This window comes from Malus domestica, chromosome 08 (assembly GCF_042453785.1).
Source record: "Malus domestica chromosome 08, GDT2T_hap1".
In the NCBI taxonomy this organism is placed as follows: Eukaryota; Viridiplantae; Streptophyta; class Magnoliopsida; order Rosales; family Rosaceae; genus Malus; species Malus domestica.
Genome location: NC_091668.1, coordinates 7,787,714 through 7,801,196, shown reverse-complemented (window position 1 = coordinate 7,801,196; position 13,483 = coordinate 7,787,714). Strand labels below are relative to the sequence as shown.

The 13,483-nt window shown below is 43.9% G+C and overlaps 1 long non-coding RNA gene across 1 annotated transcript; it reads right to left on the bottom strand.

Annotated features, from left to right (window-relative positions):
- Window positions 1-11,781: 11,781 nt before the first annotated feature.
- LOC139198467 (uncharacterized) lies at window positions 11,782-12,864 on the bottom strand. The gene is made up of 4 exons (XR_011583995.1): window positions 12,725-12,864; window positions 12,543-12,640; window positions 12,362-12,459; window positions 11,782-12,186 (listed from the first exon to the last, which is right to left on the bottom strand). It is a non-coding gene; the product is annotated as an uncharacterized lncRNA (long non-coding RNA).
- Window positions 12,865-13,483: the final 619 nt, after the last annotated feature.

Here is a 13,483-nt window from a genome sequence, read left to right as displayed (position 1 = left end):
GTAATCTTGGTTAAATTGGACCATGAAATCTTCAAGCTAGTGGTTATGCTTATGTTCCGGCGGTTAGTAGTTTGAGAGGAGTGTTAGAACAGTCGCCCAATCACGCGAGTGGCTTCTAATCATTGATGCATCGAGACTAACACTTGTATCAATGATTGGGAGTCCCTCATGCACGTGCGCTATTGTCCTAGCACATTTCATAACTCTAAACTATGTTTTCCAGTCACCACAGTGATTCGGGAGTCACATTAGGAGTAACTCACGTGAAGAACCATGCTAAATCATAGTTCCGTTGCGGTTAAGTCCATTTTTCCCTCTCTTCACTCTCTTCCTCTGTTTTCACCACTTTTTCTATTTCCATCTCTCTCCATTCTCTTCCCTCCTCTCTTTTCTGAACTGAACAAAACTGATTAGACCAACCTAATACAGAATTAAGTCAATTATATTATTTTCTCTTATTTTCAATTTTAAAGGTGAAACAAACCGAACTAAGCACACCCATACTCTGAATGCTCATCTTTACACGACCAAAAAAAGTGGGGTTGATAGACAGTTGGCATGCTACACCCGTCAAAGTATCCAAAACTTATATTTCTTCAAAATTGGCAACATTGAGATTTTGTTTTTTCCCTCACAATTAAAGAGAAAAGAAACAAGAAGCAAAAAACAGTTATAACTGCATTAACGAATTTCTCGGCAGAAGAAACCAGATTGGTAGCATCACAGTCGAGAACCAACAGCTGTCTCGTATCATTATCGTCTGTTCCAAATCCAGCGACAAGGATATCGAGAGAATTTCAATCCTACCTACACTTTCAGTTTCGTGTCACCACTGGAATGATCCTCAACTCATCAGTGCCAAGTGCCAAGCAAGCGATAGAGGAATCAACACGCCATGTGATGATCGTTATAAGAACAACTATCATATTTGTTTCTGTTATAGGTAAATATGCAAACTTTAGATATTTTCAATTGTATATTTGTGTCTACCTCTCTCGTCATTCCAAGAGATTATACAACCAATTATAAGATAGATTCTCTTATATATTGTGTAAAATGTAATAGAAATGCTAGTAGCAAATTTCATTCGAATCTTCTCCTATTACCTTTACGGCTCTGCTTCATATTTTATAATGTTGCACGATGATCTAATTATTTATTTTCTAGATCATATTTAAAAATCAACTATGTGAAAATCAACTAAATCTATAATATTTTAATCACATCTAAAAACATAAAACCAGAAGGTCTGACCCAGAAAGTTAGTAGCACCCTCAGCTGTAAATCTTATCTTCTCTAATCCTTTGGAGTTGGAGCGCATCAATCAATTCTGAATCTTATCATACCAAAATAACCAACTGCTGCTTTGTTCTCCCACAATTAAATCCGATGCTTCATTTGGCCAAGAAATAATTGGATGGGATGAGGTTTTGAACCTTGAACTGTTGCGCTCTCACTAATCACTAACTATGAGCAATACCGGATTCAATTTTCGAACGTTAGAGGGTCATAATGTTAAAAGTTTTAAGTCTTTTTAGACAGAAACAGAGCACGAAAAACGCAAAAAATTTCAGTTCATTCGATGAGGCATTTCATCAAACACTTGGTAAACATATTGTCGTCAATCGAATCATGTTGCGCACATGTCAACAAATATCGATAATATGCCAAAGCAATATGACTAGTGTTATAGAGAGAATTTGTCGAACGCACTCGACACAATCTGCCGAGTGCTGTCGAAATATGCATAGTATGTATTACATCAAGTACTTAATGAACGTGTTTGTACCATACTTGACCAATCCCGAAACTACCGAGCACCGGCCAACGCTATACTGTCAAGGACCCAGAAGAGTTCCCCTCCGACCAGGAGGCCAATCACTACTCGACACGTGTCAAGATTAGAAGCCAATCAGAGCGCAGCACGTGTCAACATCAAGAACCAATCATAACATGACACATGTCAATGTGACAAAGCTACAAGTTTTTCTATAAATAGGGGTCATTCCCCCACAATATTGCCTAATGCCATTTGTGTTAAATCATTCACAAGAACTCACTAAATTGAGAGCTTGATCCTTTGTACTTGTGTAAGCCCTTCACTACTAATAAGAACTCCTCTACTCCGTGGACGTAGCCAATCTGGGTGAACCACGTACATCCTGTGTTTGCTTCTCTGTCTCTATTCATTTACGTACTTATCCTCACTAGTGACCGAAGCAACCAAGCGAAGGTCATAAAACCTGACACTTTCTGTTGTATCAAAGTCTTCGCTGATTTTGTGCATCAACATTTGGCGCCGTCTGTGGAAAACGACACTTTTTCCTACTCTCTTCAGCTGTGTCAAACTGGTTTCTATCATTCGTACACTTTCTTTTGATCAGGCATCCCTCTCCAGCATGGGAAGCGAAGGAAGCCACAGCACACAGAATGACACCCCCCTTGCACATAGTGCGAAACAACGAAAGAAGGAAGGAAAACGAGTTCTTCTTCAAGCTAAAGTCGATGAGTTGGAAGCTCAGAACAACAAGATAGCAATGAGGAATGAGGTCCTCCAGGAGCAATATGAGAAGCTCTTCGAGACACTCCATGACGCTAGGCAAGCTCAGACACGCGAGCTTGTTGCCCCCGTGGAAGTCAACCATCAACTGGGTGCCCTCCAACATGGAGGGTCACATGCATTCGACATAGATATCCCTGATAGGGAACAGATTACCCCTCGACTTGATAATCAACATGAGGCTTCTCTTAACCCAGTTGCTTCGACCCGAACCATGAGAAGTGGAGGGAGACACCTCTTTGCTGAAGGGGCAGAAGGATCGAAAGCCGTCTTTCGCGATTGTCGGGATTTCCTGAAGCAACGTCGAGAGAATTCCATCCATATAAGCTTAAAGATTAATGACCCAAGGATTTCTGAGAGACTCGGTCCCCTGCCACGGCCCAAGCCGGCCACCAATTTGGGGAAGGGGCAACAAGTCCTAGAGAGACATGAGGGTACAGGGGACTCAGAGGCGTTCCGACAGACATACCCTGGAAGCCAGTACAGCGAGTCCAGGGAAAAATCACATGCCCTTGATCAAACCTTCCTAATTCCAATAGGAGATGGAGATTTACGAAAGAAAGCTCCAGTGACACATAACTCCGCTCAGGACCCCCTTGTCCTACAACTTCTTGAGGAAGTAAACAAGTTGAAGGCTGAACGTCAGGCTGAAATACCTGACTGGAACCAACCCAGGCCTGGCCCTCTTACAAGGAGGATCCTCAACACCCCCTTCAAGCAAAGACAAAGCAAAAGCTTGGCTTGCAACTTTATACTGGAAAAGAGGACCCGATTGAGCACCTTAACCTCTTTGAGTCCACCATGGCATACCGGATGCACACCGACGAAAAGCGATGTCTTCTCTTCCCCTCCACCCTCTCTGGTGGAGCTCTAAATTGGTATTGTCGTCTTACACCTGAGACGGTAGACTCATTTGAGGAATTGCGGAAACTATTTGTTTCCCAACACATTTTCCAAACCGATCGCTTGCACTCTGCAGATGACTTGTACACTATCTGCCAGAAGCCAGACGAGTCATTACGTATGTATGTTGGCCGCTTCAGCCATGAATACTCCCGGTGTGCCGAGGCAGACGACAAGACTGCCCTCAAAGCCTTCACGGCAGGCCTACGTGATTGTTTCTTTAAATACATGATCAATGCCAATACTTGGAAGACTTACTCTGAGGTGATGGCGCAGGCTTATAACCATGCCTCCGCCGAGGCAAAAACATATCAGGAGAAACCCCCTACAACCATCCTTTATCAACAAGTGGGAGGTGGAAGCCAGACTCACCTAAATGAGAAGACCTCGACTTTCCAAACAGCAGTGGCACCTCCCCATGCCTTGCATAATGCTTCACCGAATCAACAGACATATCAATTTCAAGGCAAGAGGAAGGATTTCCATCCTCACCACTCTCCTTCCAGTAAAAAGAGTAAGGGACACTATCCCGATAACCAAGGGTATCGCCACAATAACGCTCGCCCCCAGGCAGTCAATGCAGTGGGTCAAACCCGCGTCAAGATACCCCCTACCCCAAGGTATGAGACATACACGCCCTTGAATGCCACATGCGCGGCCATTTACCCCAGCATAGCTCACCTGATACCAAAGCCAAAGCCGAGGCACCCAGATTACACGCCCCCGAATAACGCGGGCATGTTTTGTTGCTACCATGAGCATAACGGCCATGATAGCGAGAAATGTATCATCATCCGTGATCGTATTGAAGCTTTGGCACGAGAAGGAAAAATTGATCAATTCCTTCTTCACCCTCAAAGGGATAACCGTAACCAACGCCAGGTGAATGTCATATATTCCATAAGCGGCGGCACACCCATATCTGAATCTTCCAATAGGGCCATGAAAAACAGTGAACGAATTCTGAGGCCTGGTCACCGAGTGTTTCACGTGGAAGACATCAGGGGAGGGAAGTATCAAAAGCCTAACTGGGATCCGATATGTTTCTACCCTGAGGAAGAAAGAGGCATCATCTACCCTCATAACGACCCATTGATCGTGGAGGCTCACATAGCCAACTTTGATGTTCGACGAATCCTCGTAGACACAGGGGCTTCAGTCAATATCATGTTTGCCGAAGCTTTCAGGGCACTCAGTGTAGCTGAACACTTGCTCGATCGCTCGATTTCTCCTCTGATAAGCTTCTCCGGTGATATCGTGCAACCCTTAGGGAGCATACATTTACCCTTTACTATTGGTACAGGCCCTTACACGGCTACCATTACCACTAACTTCCTAGTGGTTGACTGCCCAACGGCATACAATGTCATCTTTGGGCGCACAGGCATCAATGATCTCAAGGCTATGGTATCCACGCATATGCTGTTGATGAAATTTCCAACCCCCCATGGCAACGGCTACATCAGAGGAGATCAGCTTAGTGCACGATCATGTTACAACACTTCAGTTAAGCAACAACACTTGCCCGGACCCAAGGAAACCCTGTCTGTACATGACCAAGTCACAAAGACCAGCCTAGATGAAGCGAACTTGGATCTTCCCGATAGCAACAATCAACCCGATGATCCTCGAGATGACTCTTTCACCCAGCAAGCCCAACCTGCTGAAGAGTTGGAGAAGGTACCTATCTCAAGAGATCATCCAGACCGCATGGTGAATATTGGCACCACATTGTCACCACCCCTTCGGTTAGCATTGATATCTTTTTTGAAAGAGAACACTGAAGTCTTCGCCTGGTCATATGAGGACATGCCAGGCATCTCTCCCGATGTCATCTGTCATCATTTGAGTATTGACCCCAAGATCAAGCCGGTGAGACAGAAGCGAAGATCTTATGACGCTGAACGATACGAGGCAATGAAAGCAGAAGTTGAAAAACTCAAAGGCATAGGCTTTGTCCGCGAAGTCAATTACCCGACATGGGTAGCAAATGTGGTCCTTGTTAGGAAAAATCCGACCAAAGAAAGTCTTTCGCTTCAAAAGGTCTTGTGGAGGATGTGTGTTGACTACACCAACCTAAACAAAGGGTGTCCGAAAGATAGTTTCCCTCTTCCTCTTATTGACAGGCTTATAGACTCTACGGCAGGGTGTGAGCTCTTGAGCTTTATGGACGCTTATTCAGGATACAACCAAATCCTCATGAACCCCTCAGACCAAGAACACACGGCCTTCACTACTGACAGGGGACTATATTGCTATAAAGTCATGCCTTTCGGCCTAAAGAATGCAGGAGCAACTTATCAGAGACTGGTCAATTCAATGTTCGCCGAACAAATTGGGAAGAACATGGAAGTTTACGTTGATGATATGCTAGTCAAAAGCAAACATGCTGACCAACACATCACCAACCTATCTGAAACTTTCACCATTCTAAAGAGGTATCGAATGAGGTTGAACCCCAACAAATGTGCCTTCGGCGTGGGCTCTGGCAAATTCTTAGGCTTCATGATTAGCCAACGAGGCATTGAAGCTAACCCTGAAAAGATCAAAGCAATCCTCGACATGAAAGAGCCAATAACTTCAAAAGACATCCAAAGCCTTACTGGCAAGGTGGCAGCCTTAACCAGATTCATCTCTAAGGCCACAGACAGATGTGCTCCTTTCTTCAAAGCACTCAAGGGAAATAAGAAGTACATTACATGGACGGAGGAATGTGCCAAGGCATTCAGGAACCTCAAAGAGTACATGAGTAAATCCCCTCTGCTCTCCAAACCAGAAGTTGGTGACACTCTCATCATCTATCTATCGGTTTCGGCTTCAGCAGTCAGTTCTGTTCTTATTCGAATGGACAGTGGTGTCGAACGGCCCGTCTACTACGCTAGCAAGGCCCTACAAGATGCGGAGACACGATACTCCAACATTGAAAAATTAGCTCTAGCATTGGTCATGTCTGCTCGGAAACTTCGCCCTTATTTCCAAGCACACGCCATCATCGTGCTTACCAATCACCCTCTTCGACAGATACTCCAGAGTCCTGACACGTCTGGACGAATGATCAAATGGGCGATAGCATTGGGTGAGTTTGACATCTCCTACCAACCAAAACCAGCCGAAAAAGGCCAAGCAGTAGCAGATTTCATCGCCGACTTCACATATCCTGTTGACATTGCTTCTACACCTGAAGCAGTAGCTTCATTACCATCGGAAGCTCAGAAGGAAGAATCAACGACCTCATCATGGAGTTTGTATGTTGATGGCTCATCCAACCAACAGGGCTGTGGAGCGGGACTAGTCTTGACTACGCCCGACAAAGTAGCAATGGAGTATGCTCTTCGTTTCAAATTCAAGGCATCAAACAATGAGGCCGAGTATGAAGCCCTTCTAGCAGGATTACGTTTAGCCAAACACCTCGGGGTTAAACAAATTGATATTTTCAGTGACTCCCAATTAGTGGTCAACCAGGTTACCAACAACTTTGATGCTAAGGACAGCTCAATGGCAGCATATCTTGTGCAAACACAACTTTTGCTCAAGCACTTCCACTACCAGATTACCCAAGTTCCTCGAGCGGCAAACAGTCATGCAGACGCCCTGGCTCACCTCGCCTCAGCTGTGGAAGACAAGATTGGAAGAAAAATTCATGTCGAACTGTTGGCAACACCAAGCACCATGGCCGCAGAAGTATGCAACTTACAACAGGGGGATAGTTGGATCACCCCGATCTATAATTTCCTTGCTCATGGCACCCTCCCAAATGATAAAGTCCAGGCTAAGCAAATTCGATACAAGTCTACCCGCTACCTGATCATCAATGATCAACTCTATAAGCGAGGTTTTAGCCTGCCATACTTAAGGTGTCTTACGCCTGCCGAGGCGGAAATCGTCCTTCGGGAAATACATGAGGGAGTCTGTGGAGATCATGCTGGATCTCGGTCCCTAGCACACAAGACTTTTCGCCAAGGATATTACTGGCCAACACTCCACCAGGATGCCATCAAAGTATCCCGCTCATGTGACAAATGTCAACGATATGCGACTATTCCTCATTCCCTTCCAGAGCCTCTTACTCCTATGATCAGCCCTTGGCCCTTCGCCCAGTGGGGACTTGATTTGATCGGCCCAATGCCGGCAGGGAAGGGCAAAGTCTGTTACGCAGTCGTTGCAGTGGACTACTTCACAAAGTGGGCCGAAGTAGAACCCTTGGCAACCATTACTGAGGCAAAGATAGAGGACTTCGTGTGGAAGAACATCCTTTGTAGATTCGGCATTCCCAATGCGATAGTCACTGACAATGGGCGACAGTTTGACAACAAGAAGTTCAGGTTGTTCTGCTCTAAGTTCAACATCAACTTATGCTTTGCCTCTCCAGCTCATCCCCAGTCTAATGGACAAGTTGAGGCCATCAACAAAATAATCAAGCGCACTTTGAAAACCAGCTTGGACAAAGCTAAAGGCTGTTGGCCAGAATTTGTACCCCAAGTTCTTTGGTCATATCGCACTTCATATCGGACTTCAACAGGAGAAACTCCATTCTCACTTGCCTTTGGCACAGAGGCGGTTGTCCCTGTTGAGCTCGAGCAAGCAACATTCCGAGTCCAGAATTACATTCAAAGTGAAAATGACAAACAACTCACCCTCAACTTGGATTTAGTCGAGGAACACAGAAACCAAGCTCACTTGAGAAATGTCGCCTACAAGCAGCGCATCTCCAACTATTATGACTCTAGGGTCAAGCCTCGTTCTTTCAAAATAGGAGACTGGGTCTTAAAGAAAAGATTACTTTGCGACAGAGTCCCGAGTGAAGGCACACTTAGTCCAAACTGGGATGGACCGTATGAAGTCATTGGCATCAGTCGCCCTGGCTCTTACACACTTAGAAGCTCCGATGGCAAGACCCTTGGCCATCCATGGAACGCTGATCACTTGAAGTACTACTACAAATAGACTCACGATGTACAAGTGTTGAGCTATAGCCGTTCGGCATCCTATGTAATGAAGGCCATTTGGCAATGAATTCAATAAAGAGGTAATTTAGCCAACTCAGCCCTCACTCTTTTACATTCCTAGCAATGGAACACTCAAGTGTTGAAACCTCAAAGCAGATATATCCAACACGAAACAAAATCTAAGTATGTGTCGACAAGACTATACAAAGAAAGGAACAACCAAACAAGGGCTTATATCCAAACAATAGATCTATTCATACATAGCCAAACATGCATTAATAATAGTGCAAACACTCATAAACACCTAAAATCCAAAACTCTCAAGCTTATAACATGGGCACATGTTATACACACATCAGACTACTACATCCAGAATACATGCAGATAGTAAAGACACTGCTATTCATTCTCATCTGAAGCCGAACCCTTGGCAGTATCACTCCGCGTCCTACCATCATCATCTGCATCCCCAAGATCCTCTTCACCATGCTGAGTCTGTGCATCAGCACTACCTTCATTATTAGACTCATCTTCGCTGCTAGGATCAACAGCAAGGACAAATGTTTCGCCCTTTCGATGATGCTCATCTATATCTTCGTGGTATTTTCGAAGAATGCTCCCATCATCATAACGATCAAGGACGGCCATCCATTTCCTTTTTTCAAAGCGAGCTTCTTGAGCACAGTGGGGTTTAATAGCAAGATGAAAGGTCGAAGAACTTAAGTATTCTTGCACAGCAGCCTCCCTTTCAGTTTGAATGCTCTTCTCCAGTTCAGAAATCTCAACTAAGGCACCATCCAATTCTCCCCTAACCTTGGATACCTCCAAGGTAGCCACCTCCAACTGTTTTTTAGTTGCCTCAAACAATTTCTTAAGCCTTAGGTTCTCACCATTTCGCCTTTTCAAGCTCTCCATGGTTTCGTCCTTCAGTTGGAGAGCCTGAGTCAAAAGTCCCTTATTCCTTCGGGCCTCGTCCACAAGCTGCTTATTCTCCTTCAGTTTTGCCTTGTACCGCTCAACCTCTTGCAGTCTGTCGTGATACTCGGCCATGACCTGCATGGCAAGACGATCATCACTACCTAAATAATGATAATAAAGAGGAAAAAGTAAGGAAATGACAAAGTAACACTCACATATGAAGACAGCTTCAACATCCGGTCGCAATCCGATTCATCCTTAGCTAAGGGCTCTCCGAGCTCATCGAAGGCGAATCGACGCCCTGCCAAGCAATTGTTGATATCCCCAAAATCCTGTGGCCGCGTGGCAACCCTCAAGTCCTTCCACGGGACACTGCCAGTTCTTTCCTTGCCTTTCCCCTCATGGCGGGAACCAGGATCACTTTCCTGGACAGTGTGCTCCATAGTAAGAGGAGGAGGCAACAGTCGGCTCCCTTCTCCTACAACTACGGCAGCAGCATTTTCAACGGCCTCGACTCCAGTCTTCCTAAAGGCAGGCCCCTTAAGGACCCCATCTTGGGACTTAGGTCTAACGGATGGTTCCCCTCGGAACTTATGAATTTTCTTATGCGGTAGGATGTCTTCCGAAGGAACTAACACTGGTGCTTTCCTTTTATTGGTGCTAGTCCCTGTTTTCTTGCTTACCTTCTCCACTGCATAAGGAAAATCAAAATAAGAAATACAACTTTCCAAATAAAGTAAGGAATTGAGCTAAGCTTACATGAAGGATACAACTTACTCGATCGTCCCTGGCTCTCGGAAACTAAGGGTTGGAAACCGTACCGACGAAATAAGGGTCGTAGCTTGCTTAAATGTCTATCCTCTTTGGGCACCCTCAACACCTTCTCTATGTCAGATAGTTCCTGCCCAAACAGTTGGATGGTGCCCCGCGTCACTACATGAAGCAAAGTGTTAGAAGCAAGAAAAGACCACAACAAATAGCAAATAGTACGAACGGTTGATACGTTACAACCTACAGTCTGGAAGTGAGTAAGCACACGTCGCTCAGGCGTGACACCCTTATCATACTCCCAATCATTATACAGAAAGCACCAACGGTTTTTCCATGTGTAGTATGCCTTTTTCTTACCATACACAATACGCTCTCTCTCACTCCGACATGCACACTCGGCATAACCAGTGCATGATTTTGCTGGGCGCATCTTGTAACAGTAACGCCACTGATGGAAGGAAGGCTCACACAACCCACACTCCATCCAAATGATATAAAATCCAATCAAAGTATCCCAGAAACCAGGATTGAGTTGCCCAGGTGTATATCCGATCAAAGATAACATCTTTTGCAACCACGGATGTAAAGGTAGTCTCACCCCTAAAGTCAGTAATATCTGGGTGTAGAACATAACATGACCCTGGGGAGGCTCAGAAGGCCATTCTTCATCATGTACCAAACGTATCCCTACACTACGAGGGATATTACATGACTGCCTTAGCGCCTCAACCTGCTTCTCATTATTTAACAAGTTATTCTTTAGATGGTCTGCTGTGAACTCAGAGCGAACTATGGGTATGGCATCAAAAACAACCCCCTCACCCAACGCCATGGAGGAAGAACTAGCAATAGCTAAAGTTCGACGGTTGGGAAGATCATCCAATGTTTCTCTAGTACAGGACTCTAACAAAGACCCTGAAGACTCCGACATTGCAGACTCAGACTTAGAGCTAAAGCTAGAAGAGCCCTCATCACTAGAACTTCCAGGCTCTGACATCTACAATAAGAAGAAACAAATTCTATCACTACATGCATGATCAAAACATAAGGAAGTTCCTATATTACCCACATGAAGATGGTGCAAAGCGATGCCGGAACCCTTCTCAATCAGAAAGCAATCCGTCTTCCACAGTCACTACAAAACAAGCAAATGAAGACCGTGTCAAGCGCCAAAAAAAAAAAAACAAAAAAAAAACAAAAAAAAAACAGCTTCATCCAAAAAGCTTCACCCGAAAAGCTTCACCTCCAAAACTTCACCCAAAAAGCTTCATCCAAAAAGTTTCACCCAAAAAGCTTCACTTAAAAAAGCTTCACCTACAAAGCTTCACCCAAACAGCTTCACCTAAAAAAGCTTCACCCACAAAGCTTCACCTAAAAAGCTTCACCCACAAAGCTTCACCCAAAAAAACTTCACCCGAAAAGCTTCACTTAAAAAAGCTTCACCTACAAAGCTTCACCAAAAAAAACTTCACCTAGAAAGCTTCACCTACATAGCTTCACCCAGAAAGCTTCATCTACAAAGCTTCACCATCAAAGCTTCACCTCCAAAGCTTCACCTACAAAGCTTCAACACAAAACCTTGCTCCAAATAAACAAATTTTGTTCACAAAACCCAAGATGCCCTTGAACTTGTACAAAAACACTTGGGTAAACATAAACATTTTTTTGTTTTACACCCACAAGGGCCCAAAATTTTCCTTCTTATTTATTCACTTATATATGTTCCCAAACATATTATAATAGATCCAACAACAAGCCAAAGTCCCAAGTTTCATAATGGACAAAAGTACAAGCAATTCATCAATAATGAAGGTGCTACAAAACTTGGAATCTGCCCCAAAATAGAAATCCAACCCAAGAGACTTTTTCTCTCTTTCCCTCTTCCGCCTCCTTTCATCTATCAAATTTCTGCAACCTCTGCTCTTCTCCAATGGAGCTGAATTTTGGACACCCTATAGTTTTTGAGCATATGAACAACTTTCAAGAAGGAACCATTTCTGTTTGAGCGACGGAAATTAAAGTGTTGAAGCTCCAAACATGACAGTCGGATTCTTGCAGATTTCGAAGCTGCTGTGATGTTTCGAAGATCTGGAAATATTTAACCATTAGTTCATTCTGAATTTTTGATATGTTATGAAAGAGACGATGAGGAACAACTTCAATGAAGAAAGCATGCTGATCTGAACAATAGAAAATGGAGTTTCGAAGCTCACAACAAATCTGACGGGTTGACAGAAAAATAATAACCAGTCATTCATCATACCTGAATTTCTTGAGTTATACAGCTCCGAGGGATCTCAAATTTGGATATGTTGTAGTTCACAAGCTGAGGAACAACTTCAATGAAGAAAGCATGCTGATCTGAGCAAGAGAAAATAGAGTTTCAAAGCTCACAACAAATCTGACGGATTGACAGAAAAATAATAACCAGTCATTCATCATACCTGCATTTCTTGAGTTATACAGCTCCGAGGGATCTCAATTTTGGATATGTTGTAGTTCACAAGTTAAGGAACAACTTCGATGAAGAAAGTATGTTGATCTGAGCAAGAGAAAATGGAGTTTTTGAAGCTCACAACAAGTCTGACGCGTTGATATACAAATGACGAACAATCACTCATCATACCTGAATTTCTGGAGTTGTACTACTCCGATGGATCTCCAATTCGGATATGTTGTAGTTCACGAGCTAAGGAACAACTTTCATGAAGATGGTTTTGCGATTTGAGCCACAGAAAATGGTGTTATATTGAAGAGCTACCACTCCCTCTACGTAGACACCCTCCTTGGTTTACCTAGCTCCAACACCCACATTTCCTTCAACAAGACTGCAGTAAATCAGATTGTGAGGAAAGATGGCAATCTTTCCAGCCAAAAAGGAAAGGCAAAGCAAAAGAAAATTAAACACATTGATGGCATATTATGAAAGAAGAAAAGGAAAAGTAGTAAATGATGATGAAGTGTGGGAACAACATCATGACAAATGATGTTGAGTCATGCTTTCCCCCCTCCTTGGATTCGGCTGAAAACATCCCCCTATTTGGATTCAGCTGAAAACATCCCACTCAGTCGACAAAAAAAAAAAAACAAACAAAAAGAAAAAGGGCCTAGGCCTCCACTTCTTTGGGCCTAACACATCTTCATAACAAAAAAAACAATATATGAAGAAAGAGCCCTGGGTTACCACTTCGAAAAGAAACAAGTGAAGTTTTCCTACTCATGACATTGACTACTAGCTAGACACCTCATTCGGCAACTCTCTTCGCCTGAAGACTTGGGGGACTCCCACCATATGCTACTGCACCTTGATACTCGGCAGTCTCACAACCACTCAGTGACTTGGATTTTTCAAGTCTCCAACCGAGAAGTTTTCCTCACTCGGGAA